We start from the raw sequence: 20,770 nt of genomic DNA, 5'->3' as shown, positions 1-20,770 counted from the left end.
ATTTTGCTTAACACGACCACAAATCATTCACACGATCAATCATCGAGGATCAAACCATTTAAAAACCTTCTTCCATGATTATTATATATTCATGCAATTGTCAAATAAACATATAATTCACAATTACATTGTCAGAACAATTTTGAGTTCTTCCATTTTCATCGTTGATCAACATTCTTCTTCCCCTTGCCTTCTTCCTTTCGTGTGAATGAGAACTAGAAGGGAGGAATTAATTGGAAAAAATGAAACGATTGAAAAATGTTAGGGTTTTTACGTTTGGGTATGTTCAAATAAACAAATATTTTTTCGATCAAAAATAATGACACGGCCTTTAATATATGGGTAAAGTACACAAATGGTCTCCCGGCTATAGAGTGTTGATTTATTAAGTCTCGCGATTATTAAAAGTTATAAAATGATCATTTGACTATATATCATTACTTTGTTGAGTCTCTCGACTATTTAAAGTTATAAAATGATCACCTGACTATTCATGTGTTCCGAACTCATAAATTTTTGTTAAAAAATTAACGATAATATGAGATGGACGTTAACCTATTGATTGAGATATGTTAAAATATGATACTAGAATCTCAAACGACTATCATATCTCAACTAGTAGGTTAACGTAAAACTTAAGCGGTTGTCATTTTTTTTATTAAAAAAAGACGAGTTGGGATATATAAATAATTGAATGATCGTTTGTAACTTTTAATTATTGAGGGACTCAACAAGCAATGACATATATTCAGAGGACCATCATATTCTTTTAATTAAAATCGACAGGGTATATTTTTCCTTTAGATTTCAGATAAAATATTTTAATTATTAATATTTGTTTGGAATATGGAATTTAAAAATAAAGAAATAATAATAACAAAAAGGGGACAACAGAAAAAAAAACGAAAGGGACATAGCACCTAAGTGGAATCCTAGGCCGACCGAACATGATACATCATACATGTGATCCATGCGAGTCAAACCTAGCAAGCCGATTAGGGGGTTTTTGTGTTGGACGTTTAAATTTTAATATAAATTATATCTGATTTTTATTTAGTTTTTTATTTAAATTTTTTATTATATACGAATAAATATCACCTAAAATTACCTAATAAATATTAAACTTACGACCTAGAGAATTTTTTTAATAATTAATTTTGTTTGTAATGCTTTATATCTATTGTCTTTATAATTAAGTATGATTATACTTATGTAAAAAGAAGTATAATATTATCAACGGGGTTGATCCAAGTGGTAATCAGTTTAATATTGTTTAAGTAAGTATTGAGTTCGATGTCTTATGTTTACAGAAAATCACTATTGCAAGACTTATCTACCAAATTGAAATATGCGATGTGAGTTAATCCAAATTAATTAGGACGATAAAGTTCTGGAATCAGAAGGACAACATAAAAAATATATATATGAATACACTTGTAACATTTAAAAAATATATATATCTAACATAAAACTTAGCTCAGTTAATTTAAAAAATAATAACCAATTAATTTGAAATTCAATTCCAACGATTTCTAATAAACAATATTTTAATTGATTAACACAGTTGTGTTTCTAAGCACAAGAAATATTTTAAAGTTTCTCTACTCAACGGCGTGGTCGAGGGTGTGCAATGTGTGCGACCGCGCAGGGTCTAAAATATAGGAGTGTCGAGTATATCTATCAATTGTTGATATTAATAAATATAAAAATAGGGGTCCCGAAATCGAGTATATCTATCAGTTGTTGCCATTAATAAGCATAAAAATAGAGGTCCCGAAATCGAGTATATCTATTAGTTGTTGCTATTAAGAAACATAAAATAGAGACCCTAAAATCAAATATATCTAAAAAAATAAAAGCTTCAAAATCGAATATATATTAAAAATAATGATCCTTTTATAAGAATTTGTACATGACACCGACAACCTAACCACGGTCATGTCTCTACTAAAACTTTCCTCGTACGTTTGTCCCTGTACCATGCATTCAAGACCAAATCGAAAATCGATTTATGGGAAAATGAGTAATTTAATATTTTTTATATTTAATTTTAAATAAATATATTAAAAATCGTAAATAAATATTTAAATCTGATAATTAAATATGTGATGTGTTAAAGAAAAATCATTTAGATTTTTTTATTAGTTTTGGGTATTACAAGATATATTTATTCAAAAGACTTTCAATTATTTAACAATAAATATTCAAACATTTATATATATATATATATATATATATATGATATGTTCGAATCTAAAATTTCTAAAACTATTGAAATCATTTAGTTCATGCAAACATCATTTTTTTTATCTTAAATAAAATTTAATCTCATATTTGATTTCTAACAACTTTCTTTCCTCTTATAAAATACATTTTCCATTCATCATTTTCAAACGTGAATCATGAATGAGTACACGTCTAATAATAATTCCAAAATCCTGAATATAATAATCAGACTTAAAATTTTTAGTGATGATCTTACGTAATTGTCTTCAACTTTTTCTCTTCTCTAACCACCCCCATTAAGTAGCTAAAGCTAGAAGGCTCACCCCATTAAGTAGCTAAAGCTAGAAGGCTCACTTTCCTTCTAAAAATGCTTGAATCATCCTCAAGATTTTCATCCATGGCTAAAGCTTTCTCCCACATCAATGGCAACCCAATGTTTTATTTTCCCTCTAGACCAAATCCCAACCCTCATCTCCCTTTACTTCTGCCTTTTAACAAGCCTTTCAAGGTTACCATGTCATGCAACCGGTCTTATTGGGCCTCCATAAACGAAGACATCGAAGCTCATCTCAAGCAGGCCATCCCGGTACGCGAGCCACTCGTTGTTTTCGAGCCGATGCAAAATTTGACGTTTGCCGCCCCACGGAACACCGCTCCGGCTTTATGCGTGGCCGCTTGTGAGATGGGTCTTCGTGACCAAGCTTTGCCGTCAGTCCGCGATTCACCTTGTTATGCAGCTTCGTTCTTCCATGAGCATCTCCCACTGACTGAAAGCTCTAGGCCAAAGTCCGAAGTCGAACATGAATATGGTCCCATGGAGTTTACAGATTGGGGACGCAATGATACCATTTGGGCTTGAGCTCTTGGCCAAATCGGATGATCCAATCCAAAACAATTCAGATCGAATTCTACGTGTGATCTCAACGATCACACGTAGTATAGGTTCAGAGGGAATGATTCATGGACAGTACTACGAAGTAGAACCACATGAATCCGGCAACAACGAGTCGAGCCACGTCGAGGAAATCGAGCGTGTCTCCGAAAAGTACGAAGGGACATTGTATGCTTGCGCCGCGGCGTGTGGGGCAATAATAGGTGGGGAAGTGAGGAATAGAGAGAATGAGAAAGTATGGTTTATACGTAGGAAAAATAGAGGGGATTATGAATAGAATTGGAAGCATTGACATGGATTTGATGAAGTCGAGGGTAGAGGAGCTAAGAAACTTGGCTATCAATGAATTAAGAGGGTTCGATGAAGCCAAGGTTAAGGCAATGTTGAACTGGCAAATTAATTTTTGATTCATGCAGCAGCCCGAGTTTAATTATAAGCAATATCCCAAACTATTCCTTTCTTTGTACTTGTTGAAATCAAATATGTTTTAAGTATTTGTTTACAAATTATCTTAATTTAGGGAAAAATATCATAGATACCTTAATTCGAGTTTTGAAAAATAAATATTTAAATTGATTAACTAAAATCTTAAATAGATATATATTGTATGGAAAAATGATTTTTATTGGAAAAATGAATTTTTAGAAACATTGAGGCATATTTTCAATAGATAATAGTAAAAGTTTGAATCATGAAATTATGATTTTATATTATACTCCATGAGACTTTTACACACTATATCATAGCTCAAAATGATCGAGTGATAAATAAGAAATTGATACTCAAAATAAATTACTTGTAAATTGTTTGAGAAAAAAATAATAGAAAACTTATATCTCATATCGGTGAGATAAAAATATAAAAATGCTATATACATAAACCAATCAGATGTTATATAATGTGTAAGACAAGACTTTGTCACGTGAGTAGGCATATCATATGGCCGTTGTCCTTGATTCGTTCAATTCATTCTTCTACTCATAAATTTTATCAATCAAACCACCTAATTATTTAGTTGATATCAATTAAGATCACTCGTTAACATTTAACAGAATAGGCGATTTGATTGTTAATAAAATTGATATAATTATACAATTAGTCCACATTACTTACAAATTCTATCAATTTATCCCTAATTTTAAATTAATTCAATTAATTTATTCTTTCAATCAGATGTGACACGTGTCACTATGTGATTGGATATTCTCTTAATTTTAACTTATTTAATTTAATTTATTTTCCTCGAATCAAATGTAACACGTGTCATTATTTGATTAAAGAAAAATACATTGAAGAAAGATACGAGGGTGATAGGATTCAAACTTGGATATTTAGGGGAAGGATCATGGTTTTCAGAACCGGACCGGTTAGCGAACCGGCTATGCTACCGGTTCACTGATTCAACCGATCGAACCGGTCTGACCGGTCAGAAGAACCGGACGATGTCATAATTATTTAAAAATTAAATAAAAATACAAAAAATATTTAATAAAAATAATTTTTTTATCACATTCATATTCAATTCAAAGCAAGTCATAACATATATATTTAAAAACCATAAAATCAAGTGAAACAAAATGATTCAAATTAACTACAACATATATTTAAGGTAAAACATATTAATAATAAATATAATTATATAACTATAATAAAAAAATAAATTTGGGGCTAAAAAAATCATAACAAAATGATATTGTTTGGTTTAATTTTTTTTAAAAACAATCTTACATGGCTAAGAAACATAGAAGATCATCCCAACTAACTTCTATAAATAATAGAGGTAATTTGACATTCAAAATCATGGAGCCTGTTGGTGAGCATTGAGTGAACTATTCTTTTACTTCAATTAAGCTCGAATTTTAGGCTTCAATCGAGCTTCTAATTTTTTTTTGAGTTCAAGTTTCAATATTATATTTCCAGTTCGAGTTAAACTTCATAATTTTTAGCTCGTAAGTTTGAGTTGAGTTGAGTTTACTTTTAAATTTTTCAAGTTCGAGTCGAGCTCAGCAATACTCGAGTTCGACTTGGCTCGTTTAACAAACAACTTCGTTTGGTTTAATTTTTTTAAAAAACAAAAACAAAAAATGCGTTTTTTTCAGCCAGTCCGGTTTGAACGGTTCAGCGGTTCTGGCCGGTTCACTAGTAGCGGTTCAACCGGTTTAGATTGAACTGGACTAGATAACGGTTCCCGGTTAAACCGGCTGGTCCGGTCCGGTTTTCAAAACAGAGGGAAGGATTGCCACCTTTACCACGGGCTAACTCTTTTTCTAGATATGCTATATATCTCATAATATGTAATGCCATAAAAAAATGTGAACAAAAGTGATAAAGGAAAATTACCATGCCTTTACCACTATGTCAACTTATATATTTAGTAAATGATTAAGTAACAACATATAATATATACAGTATATTGCATGTAATGCTAAAAAATGTTAAAAAAGGACTCAAACCTAAATAATTTGAAACCATTAGTGTTAATCTAATTATTAATTTATAATTACATACATTATATATTTTTTAAAATATAGTTAATGTATGATTTAAAATAAAAATAAGTTTAATATTTAATATTTTAAATTAAATTTATATTAATAATTATTTATATAATTACATATATAATTATTAAATCGAATCTTAACAATATCAAATTTTTTATTCTACAATCAGTTATGATCGGTAGAATTTATGTTTTATGTAATAATGATTTTTTTCTTAATTCGCAATATTTATAATAAAAAGTTGCAATCAAATAACTAAATTGAATAAGATACAAAGTTAGATATTAAATTGAAAAAGAAAGAAAATTATTATCAAAATAAAATTAAAGTTACATGAATATTTATAGCGGTAAAGAAATGTAGTTTGAATTTGATCAAAATAGACTTAAAACGATGGATATCAGAAGATTGTTCTAAATTTAATTTTTATAGTTAAAGCTTTAATAAATATTTTTGTTTGTTGAATTTCTAATTTTAATCAAACTAATACATGGCAACCATTTACTTTTCTCACTATATTAACAAAATTCAAAAACAATATACTCATATACGAAATCAAAAATTTAATTGATCTTAAGTTGAGGTATTGTGTATACAAAAAATACCCGTTGGAAGGGTCATCTATTAAATCCAGGTGTGTACACGTGTCGATCCGAATTAATCAGAGCATAATATTGACAAATGGGGAGGAAAAAACTTCATATAAGGGGTCATAGAAAAATAGGAAGGATAAAATTTTAAAAAATTATTTAAAAATATTGTATAAAGAATATTTAACATTTGTGAGGACTAAAATGGCATTAGCCCTGGTTAAACCAGGGGTGAAGTGAAGCCCTCCCCTAGGTTCGTTTCGTTTAGTCAATATATCAAATAATTTTCTTATTTAAAACAATAATTTCATTATTAATCTGAATATATATAAATAATATTTTTAAAATTTTATTAATAAATTATTCAAATCCTAATAAAAATAGGTTTCATTCTTAATATCACGGTCACGATTTTAATAATAATAATAATAATTATTATTATTATTATTGTTGTCGTTGTTATTATTATAATATGTATAATAATTAAAAAGCTAGAAAATCCCATCATTAACATAACCTTATACTGGTAGTAAATAGTAGTATACTTACACTCAAATTCGGAAAACAAAAGTTAGAGAATCTGATATAAATAGGCAGTTAAAGAATCAATCTTTTTCAACTTGTTTCCTCTATTTTTCTATCTTCCCCGCTTCGGGCATTAGCACCGCTTACGCTCGGTAAGTTGATATATTTTTTGTGTTCAATATCTAAATTTTTTGAAGAGCGAATATGACGGAGGTGACGGTGTTGCATGTGGTGGCGGAAGCGGATGAGGTGGGGTTATCATCTTCGTCCAAGGTTGTTGATATCATAGCTGAGAAAGAGAAGGAGAACAAACAGGAAAATCTTTCCAATGGCGCCAATGCGAAGACTGCTAAGGAAGGCAGTGGAAGTGACGGCTCGGACGTTGACGTTAACCGGAACGACGTCATAGATGGAGTTCCAGAGGAGTCGAATAGCGAGAAAAACGACAATTGCATTGGTGAAGGAGGAGAAGTGAAATCCGAATCCTATTTAGTTGAAGATGAATATAGCATCGGAACTGGGGATCACGAGGAGGAGCCAATTGAATTGTGTCACGGGGAGAGCCCTATTGATGAACAAATTCAAGGGATGTTGTTGGGGGTGATCCCGTTTTCCGCTATTAACTCAGAAGATGGAGTTCCAGAGGAGTCGAATAGCGAGAAAAACGACAATTGCATTGGTGAAGAGGGTGGAGAAGTGAAATCCGAATCCTATTTAGTTGAAGATGAATATAGCATCGGAACTGGGGATCAGGAGGAGGAGCCAGTTGAATTGTGTCATGGGGAGCCTGTTGATGAACAAAATTCAAGGGATGTTGTTGAGGGTGATCCCGTTTCCGCTATTAACTCCGAAGATGGAGTCTCTGAATCGCCTGAAGATGTTGTTGAGTCTTCTGACGTAGTAGAAATTGGCCCCTCGGTTGAAGGTGGTAAGTCTTCAAATATCATAGAAAACGGATCCTCCACGGCTGTAGATGAGAAATTAACTGTTGGTTCGAATCATAACTCACAAAAGGTGATAAGTCTTCTCTTCTAAATGAGAATGTAACTGCTGAAACAGATACTGGGGCTTTTGTTCTTGTTTTTGGAAGCTTCTCTGTGAGTGTGGAAGTAAAAGTGGCGTAACGGCTGAGACTTCATTGAATTCTTATGATGATCAGAAAATAGAAACTGAAATTATTAAGTCGGACGAAGGATTTGGAGTTTGATATCTGAAAAGTCGGACGAAGGGATTTGGAGTTTGATATCTGAAAAGGATATTAGCTCTGCTCTATAGTCTCTGAAGAGTTGAGGATACAAGTGATGCTTCGATAAGTAATCCTGATGGTGAGCAAATTTGTGGCCTCACAAATGGAGGGATTCAATCTGCTGATGGGAAAATGCCATTCAATTACATCATCAAGGTCCCAGTACAGTGATGAAAATTTAAAAGAAAATATTCGACTCGCTCAGATTAATGTTGATGACAAGACTCGAAGGCGAGAGCAATTCGAATTGAAATGCAAAGCATAGGGTAAGTAACTTCATTAGATACTTTTTTATATTTCTAAATAAATTCGTTTGATTCTTGTTCTAATGATTGATAAAATGCTTCAAACTAGGCTACTTGTAAGGAATATGGCAATGACTTTAATGCTGCTGTATCTCAAGAGCAAAAGGCTCGAGACTTGCATAGGTCCAAACGTCAGGAGATAGAGTCTTTGCAATCTCTGATGGATATTGATGTCAAGGTAACCTGTTTTACTCCCTCCATGTAATTTATTTATCTAAATGTGCCTTTTTCTTTATGAGATGATTATATGTTCTAATTATACTTTATAGATACGAAACATGAAACACACGATACATGAAACTCTACCTCTTAGGGATGAGAAGAATTTCATTCGTGAAATCAATAAATTAGAACAAACTCGTGAAAAGTTCTCATCTACTATGGGTAGACAGGATGAAATTCGGCAAGGTTTGGACGAAAGATCGCCTGAAGGTATTGTTTCAATATGCTCTTCTTATTACTGTTTTTACCCTTGTTGTACGTTTATTTCCCTTTGAGCAGCATGTTCTATGATTTGTCTGCATCTGCAGTCTTTAAAGAAGGAAGCGGAGCAATTGAAATGCAATGACTTAAAGGCTGAGGCAGTACTAAGGCTGCTAAGAGAAAATACCATGATGAATTTGAAAAGTTAAACAAATTGCAGTCTCGGTTTAAAGCTGCAGATGACATTCAGCAAGAAGCATATGCACAGTTAGGGCTTTGAAGAAACGATCATATGAGAAGGTTTTTGTCCAAGTCACATAGGACACACCTGCATTTTACGTGAACATCTGGTTGAATATATTGCATATGGATACTAATAAACCACTTTTTGCACAATGAAACTAAAATTATCCATCTCTCCTGTTTGAATTTGCAGAGCAAATACTTTGGCAGTACAGGGATGATTTAAACACGGCGAATGATTTGGCTTCGAAAGGGGGTAAAGAGACACTGCAAAGTTTCTGTACTAACCAGTGAGGCTGTGCATTCACTTGGCACAAATTTTTTTGTACAATATCTTATCTAATCAGGTGATGGTTCAGGTGGAGAAATTTATGGACTTGTGGAACAACAACGATGAATTCCGTAAAGATATGTAAGATGCAATGCAAGGAGCACAATAAGGAGACTGGGGACATTAGATGGTCGCACTCTGGTCCTGATGAAAAACCACCTGTAATTCCTCAAGTAGTAAATGAAACGTGGCCAAGGATGCAGTGCCCGGCTTAACTTTGGAAGATCAAGCAAAAGTGATGTAGCGAAGTTGAAAAGGAATTGATAAACATGTGCCAAGGAGACAAGGGAATCTGGGACTGGGATGCCTGTGAAATCAAATTGAGGAGCAACCCAAGCTCGAGATGCCGAAAGGGCTATGAAAGAAGCTGAAAGAAAGAAAGGTGATTCACAATAAGAAGAGGCATACTTTTTCATCTGTTTTCCTTCTGTTGATCAACCAATTTTTTTTTTTTACAGGAACGTGAGAAGAGGCAAAAAAGAAGGAAAGACGAAAGGCTACCACAGCAACCAATGATACTACGAGCAATGCAAGTGAAGCTGCTGAAACTCTAGTTGAAACTAGAGAATCCCAAATAAAGAAGATAAAGCTATGGCGTTTCGAAAATGCTTGAAAAACATTCACAATTTGCGAAGCAACCAAGGCAAAATCCATTCCACCACCTCCTAGGAATCAGCGTAACCGAAGGATGCACGCATGGATATGGATCTTTTTACTTCTCTCATTATGTTCGCTTTTTTTTTTCTAAGAGATTCTTTTCTAGTGATTCTTTTTTTCACTTTTTTTGAAACTGTTTTCTCTTATTCTTTTAATTCATTAAAAAAGTATATTAAAATTCATAAGAGTTTAGAGTTCCAGGAATTTGTTTATGTTTACAAAGCAAGTATGATGATTTTCTTCAGTTTATTACCGTCTTGTTTTATAAATGTTTAAACAACATTTTGGTTTAATTAGATTTTGTTGATGTTAATGAGTTGTGCAGTAATACCTATAACAAATGTATTCTATGATAATTATAAATTAAGTTATCTCAGTGTTGATTAAAGGGATTAGTGTTATTCTTAGAGGTTTTAGGTTCGAGCATAAAAGATTGTATAAGTATTTGAGCTTTCATTATTAAAGAGTTGAAAATCTTTAGAACAAATACTAAATTAAATAGGCTCAACAAAGCAACAAAGTAACCTCATATAATCGAGGGATCATTTGTGTATTTTACCTTTAAATTAACGAGAGATTCCTTATTAGCTTGGGGTTTACAAGATAATATATGTTCAAAATACTCTCAACCATTTACTATAAATATTCAACACTCTTGTAAATGATAAGCTCGAATCTAAAACCACTAAGACTACTAAAATCGTTAAGCTCGTACAACATTTTGATTTAATTTAGATTTTGTTGATGTTTATATGAGTTGTGCTGTAATACCTATATCGAAATGTATTTTATGATTAGTACAGATCAAGTTATATCAGTGATTAAATGGATAATTATTATTCCTAAAGGTTTCTGATTAGCATATTATATAAGTATTTGAGCTTTCATTCTTAAATAATTGATAATCTAACAGAGTAACAGATGGATTATTTGTGTATCTTACCTTCAGATTAAAGAGAGATTGTTTATTTTGGATTGAATTATGAATTTTCAAAGAAAGATACATATGGTTTATAAATAAACCATGTGTATTTTTCAACTCCTACATTAACCTTTTCCTCCCTTTCAATTCAGTTTCAAAAATCCAAAGGCCGGTTTTTCTCCTGTAGTTTCTTTTCATAATTTCCCAGTAAACGAACAGAACGCTTTAACATCGTTTCGAAGCCAAACAAGAATCAATTCATGGTGAAAGGAGGGCAAAACTTGCATGCTGATGTCATTCTAGTAATCGATCAGCTAGAGCGCCATTGCTTATCTCCCGATGGATCTCTTCTCCAAATCTGCCTACTACGATCTCCAACTCGTATTCTCTTTTTATTTTTTTTAAAATTAATAATTTTATGATTTTTTATACGCTCTCATTTTTCTTGTCATGTGATGGTTTTCGATTTTCAGGCGAGAGAGGAAATGTCGAGGGAAAGATTACGCTACTTAGAAGCAATGGTAATATTCTAATTCAATTTTTTTTTTAATTTTCGGGTTATCATTTTCATTTGTAAAATTGGTTTTAAATTTTGCAGGCAATTTACTGTGAAGCAATAGCTATGGTGGAAGAGTATCAGCAAGCGGTTTCGGTGGCGAATCTCGGAGGCATTCGAGATCTTCAAGGCCTTTATCCGCAGCTTGGATTGAAGAACTCTCCTCAGGTTTCAAATAATGTTCATGAATGTTTTAAAAAAAAAATTGTTCTTTTTTTAATGTTTACAGTTAAAGGAGAAACTTATTGGGCATTAGATTATATTAATTTCTTTTGGATGTAAAAAAGAAAGTGTAAATTATATTTTTGAAAAATTAGATATTGAAAAACTAAAAATAGAAAAGCGTTTTTTTTTTTACTTTTAATCATATTTGGAAAATTTGTGTTTTGTTTTAGGCATTTTTTCGATTTTATTCCATTGCCATTTTTCAGTTTACTAGAATTTATGTTGAAGTACTTCAGATGTGGGTATAGGGATATAATCTTGAAAATGAATTGATTATAACGGGTCTGGCACTATAACATAGTTTACAACTTCCTTATATCTAATTGTTAAGAGGGAAATTGAGAATGCATATCATGAAAATAAGCACCAAAGTGATAAGAAAACAATCTTCATAGATGGGAATCTGGTAAGTACTTTACTATGTTTTTATGAACATTAGGTTTATGAGACTCTAGAGCACCGGTTGGCTGTTGCAGAAGCACTCAAAGATTGAGACTTCCACTCATATCTAAAGATGGGGAAATACAAGAGGAAGAAATTGAGAAATGGAGTATGATGTCACGGAGTTCTCTGGATAGTACTAGTACTAGTCTCACGATCTGCTCGAGTTCAAACTCTTTGAATTATGCAAATAGTGCTGCAACCAGTGGTGCAGCTGCGAACAGTGCTGGTGATTCAGGAGAACCTGCTGTTGGTGGTGTGCCTAATCGTTTTCTCGGAATAATACCTGCTTATTGTGGCAAACACAGCTCCAACATATGCCGTTGTCAATGGTATGGAAACTTTGTTTCATGATAGCAAATGAAGATCTGAAAGTTTTTATTCCAGAAATCTTATCGAATCTTTATTTACCAGATGTCCTTGCTTCTGTTGTCATAAACTTTCTCACAAGAAAATGAGACATTTTAATTTTTCTTTTTTAAGTTGTGTTTTAGGATATGGCCGACTATCAGTTAGCTCTTTCAAGGGAGATCGATGCTCGTTTGAAATCTAAATGTGACAAGTTAGCAGATGCCTTTGTCGATGATATTGGTAAGTCCATGTATCCTTCTTTTTTTTCTTCTCAACATGCCTAGTATTTTGTATATGACCATGTTTTTTAGCATGTTATCCTGAAATAATCCATCATTCATAATGTTCTGTCCTAAAATTCTTCATTGGTTCTTGGTATTAATCCGTAGATCTTGTTGTACGTCATCTTGCTGCAAGAGTCAAAAAGCCAAGATTACCAGCAGTGAAACTAAAATGGGATCACAAAGAAGCATAGTTTGCTTCTTCAAATGTTTATGTCCCTAATATCCCCATTCTTCTTGTGCTGCAGACTCGTCTTCGGGAAGTCAAAGTTCGAGCTCTCAGCTTCCAGAAAGGTTTTAGTTACTTTCTCCACTTTTTCAGTGTTGGCTTATATGCTTGATGTTGATCACGTTTTAGTAATATTTCATTTACCAGGGTTAAGTTGATAATTGAGGAGATTGAGAGGGAAGAAGCAGCTTTGCGGGAGGATCTCTATTCCGCAGATAGGAAATTTGCAGAATATTATAATGTAGGTTAATACATTTCGTAAAAAAATTACAATGATGGAAGTTTATAGCAATCCATATGAGATTGAGCCAGTTTATTTTATTGGATCATTTCTTCATCCGGGCAGTAAGATTGTTTTGATCGCATCATGTTCTGAAAATAGTTTTTTTTCTTTTAAATTTTTCATGACATGTGATGTTAAACAACTTTCTATAACCAGGTCCTAGAGCAAATACTTGGAGTGCTTATTAAGCTGGTCAAAGATTTGAAGCTGCAACATCAACATAAATATGTAAGCATTTATATTTCTGGGAATTCTTTTAATGTTTCGAGTGGTAAGAGTATATGATTTTATCGGTGTCTGTTGAGGGTCTCATATGTTTTTCTTTATTCTTCCTTGGACCAATCTCTAAACTCGTGTTTTCACAACTTTTATAGGATGAATTACAAAAGACGTGGCTCTGCAAAAGATGTGAGACAATGAATGCAAAATTAAGGTTTGTTGCCCTATATATATTACTTTCTATATTGTGGATTGTTTCCTCTGTTATTGTGTTTTTAAACATATTTCATTGATTTGTGTTAAAGAAAAATGGGAATAGCTTACGAGTCGTGTTTGTTCTATTCTGTTGATTTAAATCTCCGGCACGGTCTGCTGATCCTTTATTACAGCTTTTCATATTTCCAATTATTGTCTCAGGGTGTTGGAGCATGTTCTCTTGCTTGAAACTTATACACAGGAGTCAATACCAGCACTACATAAGATACGGTACTTCTAAGGCTGATGTAAATAATTATCAATACAAATTACAGTTTGATATTGAGCCATAACCTTGCCTGATTTTATTGCCAGGAAATATCTCGTCGAGGCAACGGAAGAAGCTTCTGCTGCATATAATAAAGCTGTATGTTCCATCTTCCATCCTCTAGTTTAACAGTCAATTCTTAGATTAGAATGTACATAGTTTTGCATTCAAATCTATGCTTGTTTCCAAAACTGAGAACCTCTCTCAAAGGATTTTTTTTTTGTTGAACAAACTCCGGGTTACTGTCTTTCTCGATATGAAATTGTGTTACAACTTTTAACAGGTCACACGCCTATGCGAGTATCAAGGTGTCGATCCTCACTTTGATACAATTGCAAGGCTGTATCATGATGTTGTGAAGGTAGCATCAACTTTAAGAATTGTTGAGCTTTCCACTCGTTTCCTTTTGAAAAAAAAACATTAACATCGCCAGTTTGTTTACAGAAACTAGAAAACATGCAATGGACTATTCACCAAGTCGAGATGGACCTCAAGCGTTTACCGGATCATGCGAGCACATAGTTTTCGGATCTTTCGGTGATACCATTTGAATAGTTTGTATTATCCTTTGTTATTTCTACAATCGGGAATCGAGTACTTAATGATTTCGATCCAATCCTTTGGTCAATTGCTTGTTGCATGCCATAGATTATGGTTAGTGAAAAGCATTATTTGTTGTGCCATAGATTCACTCTTGATTTGCCTCAAAAGCTTTTTTACTGTACATGAGTATGACTACCTAATGATCCTTTAAATTCATAAAAGAACTTGAAAAAGAATGAACTTATTCATATCAGGTGCATGCTTAAATATAAGAAGATTATATTACAAATATAAGAAAAAAACATTATAATAATAATAATTATTATTATCTTTTATAATAATAATATTTAATTATTTTCAAGTGTGTTGGTATCAAGTTGATTTATGATACCAAACTCAATCAAGCATCTAATAATATTTGTATGTTAATTATTTTATTTTATTTTATCAAATCTGATCATCGTATTTCATAAATTCGTTAATGATAACTGCATAAACTTAAACTATTAATTTTTGGTATAAATACACCTATGACCACTTAGTTGTGTACGGATTCTAAATTGATCACCGATTTATCAATTTTATCAATCAGATCACTTAATTATTTAAATAATACAAATCAAACCGTTAACTATTAACATTTAACCTCATTAAAAAACCTAAATGAGGTTAAATGTTAATAGTTAACGGTTTGATTTGTATTATTTAACGGTCCTTGAGGTGGTGTATTTTGTAAATGATTATAATACAAAGTACCTTCTTTAAAAAACTATTAACATTTAACAGAGAAGATGATACGATAGATAGAAAATTTAATATAATTATACATTTGGCCCTGTTACTTACATATTTTATCAATTTTATCATAATTTTAATTTAACTCAAAAAATTAATAATTAGATTATGACACGTGTGAACCTCTGATTAGAATGTTTAATTTATTTAATTCAAAACTTATTTTTCTCCAATTAAACATAACACATTTTTATCATTATAAGTGATAAAATTCAAATCTTAAATAAGATAATATTAATATCATTTAATTACTAGAATATTATAATCATCGAACGACTGATTAATTGTTAACTTAAAGTCATTTTTTTATTAAATTGGTTTAAAGTGAATTCATTGAGTGATCAAAGTGATAAAATGGAGTGTTGTTTTCTCTAAAGAATCGGATTCGAACTATTGTATTTACATGATTTGATTTAAGGCCTGCTCACCTAATGTCATTAATGAGGTTTCGCTCCCTAACATGGATATGAAAACAAACTGCAAATGTTGGATATTCCAATTTCAAAGCATTGTTTCTTCTTCTTATATTCAAACATTGGTTTATAAAAGTGCTAATACAAAGGTTAAATTATCTTTAAAAAAATTATATTTTAATTTAGGAGAAATTTAATCCACCAACTATACAAGCCAACTATACAAGTATGTAATCATATTTTAGAGGGTGTTTCAAAATCCAAAGCTCATATGGTGTCAAGAAAAAGGAAATCAAAATCGCAATCATCTTTAAAATCCCAATCACAACTAGCTTCACCTTTTGGGACTGTTAACTTAGGTGATTTTTAAATGCAAACATTGTAGTATGTAGATTTTATGTGTGAACTTTTAACATTTTCAGTTAGATATGTATTAGTAACTTGAGTTTGAAAATTGCTATGATCTGTTCAGTTGTTATCACTTAATATGCAATCATCTTAATGTCTATCGCAACGCGGAAATTACTATCGCAATGCGAAATGAAAATCGCAACGAGAGAATCGCAATGCGAAATGAAAATCGCATATGGTATTTCGCAATGCGAAATGAAAATCGCAACGAGTGAATCGCAATGCGAAATGAAAATCGCAACGCGAATTTAATTTCGCGTTGCGATTCTCTCGTTGCGATTTTCATTTCGCGTTGCGATTCTATCGTTGCGATTTTCATTTCGCATTGCGATAGTACTTTTTGCATTCAACATAATGCAGATTGAAATCAACAAAATCAACCATTACATTTCAATCAATTAAACAAGCACAAATAAGAATTATGTTAACATCAATTAAACAAATCAACTTTTACAAATCACCTTTTACAAATCAATTAAACAATCAAAAAATAATCAATAATTCTTAGAGAAAATAACACTTCTACTATTGAATCAACTTTTGCAGTCATACATCATTTTCACGCAGCTCACTTCTGAGATTAACCTGCATAAACCAAACATTTGCTCAAACAACACTTTCTACACATCTAAAACCTACAAACAGCAAATTATTGAATTCTAGGTACTTAACCAAACATTTTCAAACCACAAGCCTATAAACATACCAATTGTTTATGGACATTTTTATAACGCGGATGCAGGTAGGCAGCGTCTCGTATATATCGATCTAGCCATATAATGCCGAAACCACAAGCCTACTGCAGCTCTATCTATATCGGTGGGAGGTAGATACTTTATACTTCCTGTGATCAACGGTCTAACGCCAAGCATACGAGGACCACAATCCCCTCTGGTCCTTTCGTTTGTTGTGGTGCGGTCTCGTCTCTGCTAACTGTAATATTGAGCTTCTTTGGCTTCTTGTTTCCAGAAAGAGTCCAATAATTTATCGCATCCAAGAATTTAGCCAAATAAGAGCTCCATACCTTAATAATATCTCTTAAACCAGCCAATGATATGTAATTTATCATGCTGTCATATCCTATTGCCTTAAGGGATGGGATCTGAAGCTCGACGAGAAGCCAATGGTTACGTTCCAAAACAGGGGATAAACACCTGCAATCATAAGTAATAATTCTTTCATTTGCACACTTATTTATGAATACCTTTAAACTCAATCTAAAATAAACACTAACCTTATCGACCTCCCACCATGCAGGATAAAGTTTAGCTTGTCCATTGCCCAACGCAAATGATTCATCTCGTTGATTCTTCAAGTGAACGGCGTTAAAAGACGTCGGCATAATTGTATATTGTGTATTTCTTTTATTTTCCTTAAGTTTCCTAATTATTAGAAGACGTGACACCCACGCATCGATATGTTGTTTTACAAAAAAAAGACATATATTAGTAACTTACATAAATTTAAAAAAAAAATAATCAAATTAAAATATAAGAAAATTATAAGACTTACCCCTCCATCGAAATAGCCATTGTCTTCGACCCCTAATAATACGCCCCACCAAGACCGATCAAGCAACAAATAGATATCATCGTTGAGCTTGCATATGTCAGTGAAACACCCCTGGCTCCGCTCATGTAGATAAAAATCAACTGCGGTCTTAGCCCAAAGGGTGTTATCCAGAATTGTGTCCGATAGTTGTTTCCTCTCCACTTCAGATACCGGTATGGTACTGGCCGGTAACTAATACGAGAGCCAACTTGAATCCATCATGTCCGGCACGTCAGAGGGTTTCTCAATAATCCTACATATGACGCCATGTGAATCGGGCTCTTGAATGGTGGAAGGGACCTCTTCAACGATGACAGTGGCCTCTTGAACGGTGGGAGGGGACTCTCGAGGAATGATAGGGGCCTCTTCAACGATAGGAGTGGACTCTTGAGGGATGACAGGCGAGTCGGGCTTCTTCTTGCGGTGTCTTTGCACTATTGGGGTATACGGAGACTTAATAGCACGTGCACGCCGTCTGATGCGTGAACTATGTTGTGCAAGAAAAACCCGACGTAAAGCATCCACCTTATCGGTCCGCTAAATAATTAAATACAAATATCAGTAAATAAACAGACATGATATTTAAACAGTGAAAACAAAGACAAATATATTTCAAACTTTCAACCAAAAGACAAAACAAAGACAAATACTAACTTCACAATGTTAAAGAATACACAGTTTAGCAGAATTGGCAGCAACCGAATAAATTTACTTCAACCAAAAGACAAAACAAAAAGACAAATACTAACTTCACAGTGTTAATAAACAGTTTAGCAGTATTGGCAGCAACCGAATAAATTTACTAAGCAATCTAAGTGAAATGGTTAATTTAAGTGAAATTACGAGTAAATTTATCATCAAGTTAAATATGGAAAATCTTAAACTTACCTCGTTGCGTAGAGTATGAACCTCATTCTGTAACGATACTACCATCTCACGTAGAGCGGCAACCTCACCACGTAAAGTAGACACCTCCACACGCCATGCACCATCGTTATCGCGTAGAGTACCGATCTCCTCACGTAAGGCATTGACCTCATCACGTAACTCCCTTAACTCATCCCGTAGAGGTGGAGAACAGGGAGATAGAAGTCGTGACATCTTTGTCGGTCGCCTATCATGAGGTGATGGTGGAGATGAGGCTCGATGATGTGACGGGATAGGTGATGGCTCTCGTTGTAGAGGTGTATAGTCGGGTCGATCAGGTGATGGCTCTGGGTGAGGTGATGGCTCTCGAAGTGGAGGAAGTGGATGCTGCTCATCATTCGTGCCATCAAGAAAATGCTGACTAGCTTGCCACCAATCAGTGGCAAGCTCAGCCTCCGTGGGTGTCAGTCTCATTAATGGAATGTTGGCCTCCTAAAAATATAAAAACTCAAACAAAGTTAAACGTCTACTATTAATAACTTGTTTATATATGATAGTATTTGTGTTAACTTACATTATTTATTATCGCATATGGTATTAAGTCTTCCCAATCCAACAGACGTTTCCTCTTCCAGGAAATAGCCCTGGGAATATCATTTGAAGTTTTTATTGCATATGTCTTCATGGCGGGAAAGGCCTCGAATATCCAAATCTACAAACAATATAATAACAAACATTAGTAATTGTTAAATAATTAATTATAATTTTGAAAACATTATATAGAAATTCTTACCTTAAAGGCCCAAACAAAGCCTGACAAAGTGTATTTCGACCCATCGCCCCGCAAACTTTTGCGGTCATCAAAGGCAGACGACAACTTAGTCCAGGTAGCTTTCCATATATACGAACCCCACGGAAACAGATTCCATGCATTTAGGTCCTCTACCAATAATATTAGCTCCTGAGGAATAGGTTGTCTGGCATCTCTGCCTAAAAAGCCGGCATACAAAAGTAATAGAAGGCATACTCGGACAACATCGACGTCATTCATCCGAGTAAAACCATCTTTCTTATTAAACAATTTCTTCATGTCGTCGACGTGTAAGTTCGGCTTCTCTATTGACTCATCAGGAAAAACCCTGGATAACCATGATGGCCGGGTGATATGACGAGTGTACCGACCTACATCATCGTGTCCGAATCGTAAACCAGTGATTAAGCAGAACTCCTTCCGCCCAAAACAAGTATACGTCGGTGGAAAATGAAACCATATCTCTTCCTCACCACGTTGTATACTGTCGGGTAGATCGCTAGTCATGGTCTGAAGCCACAAATGGGTCAAATTAACATCTCCACCCGGATGATGTACTCTCAGCCATGGCCCGAAGCAGGTTTCCTCAAACAATTTTCTTTGTGCAGGTGAAAACTTCGAAGCAATTGTAGTGGCTAGGCTAACTTTATTCCTTAATGTCAATGAAGCCGAAAAAAATTTCTACAAAAACAATAAACATACCAAGTTAGATATACCAAAAACTACACTGTCAAGATATACCAAAAACAATAAACATAAATAGTAGTTTATTCTTGAAACTAAAATTTGCAACACTGTTTTGTCATTTGGTTGAAATGAAAATCGCAACGAGATAATGATAATCGCAACGCGGAAATGACTATCGCAACGAGAGAATCGCAACGCGAAATGAAAATCGCAACGCGAAATGAAAATCGCAACGCGAAATGAACATCGCAATGCGATTTTGGTTTCGCGTTGCGATTCTCTTGTTGCGATAGTTATTTCCGCGTTGCGATAGTTATTTCCGCGTTGCGATTTTCATTCTCGAAACTATTCTTCTTCTGCATTACTTCAACCAAAAGACAAAACAAAGACAAATACTAACTTCACAGGCTAAACAGTTTAGCAGTATTGGCAGCAATCGAATGAATTTAATAAGAAATCTAAGTGAAATGGTTAATCTATTATTGAAATTACCAGTAAACTTATCATCAATCTCAATATGAAAAACCTAAAATAATGCAAAAATTTCAAAATAAAAATAAAACAAAACTAACCCTCGGAGGTTGATTTTCCATTTCTGAATGATTGTGAGGGATTTTTGACTGTGAATGGTTGTGAGGGATTTCGCCGGCGATGGGGACGGAAATCTTCGGAGATGGGGACGGATTTCGCCGTAGAGAGTGAGAGATGGAGATGGGACTGAGT

At 33.5% G+C, this 20,770-nt stretch overlaps 2 pseudogenes; both read left to right on the top strand.

The window, feature by feature from the left end:
* The first annotated feature begins 2,564 nt into the window (after positions 1 to 2,564).
* On the top strand, positions 2,565 to 19,774 carry LOC120219511 (annotated as a pseudogene).
* On the top strand, positions 11,056 to 14,585 carry LOC120219510 (annotated as a pseudogene).
* Positions 19,775 to 20,770: the final 996 nt, after the last annotated feature.

Source organism: Hibiscus syriacus, unplaced genomic scaffold, assembly GCF_006381635.1.
Source record: "Hibiscus syriacus cultivar Baekdansim isolate YM2019G1 unplaced genomic scaffold, ASM638163v2 tig00110206_pilon, whole genome shotgun sequence".
In the NCBI taxonomy this organism is placed as follows: domain Eukaryota; kingdom Viridiplantae; phylum Streptophyta; class Magnoliopsida; order Malvales; family Malvaceae; genus Hibiscus; species Hibiscus syriacus.
The sequence above is the reverse complement of the archived record's forward strand: the minus strand, read 5'-3'. Positions and strand labels throughout refer to the sequence as shown.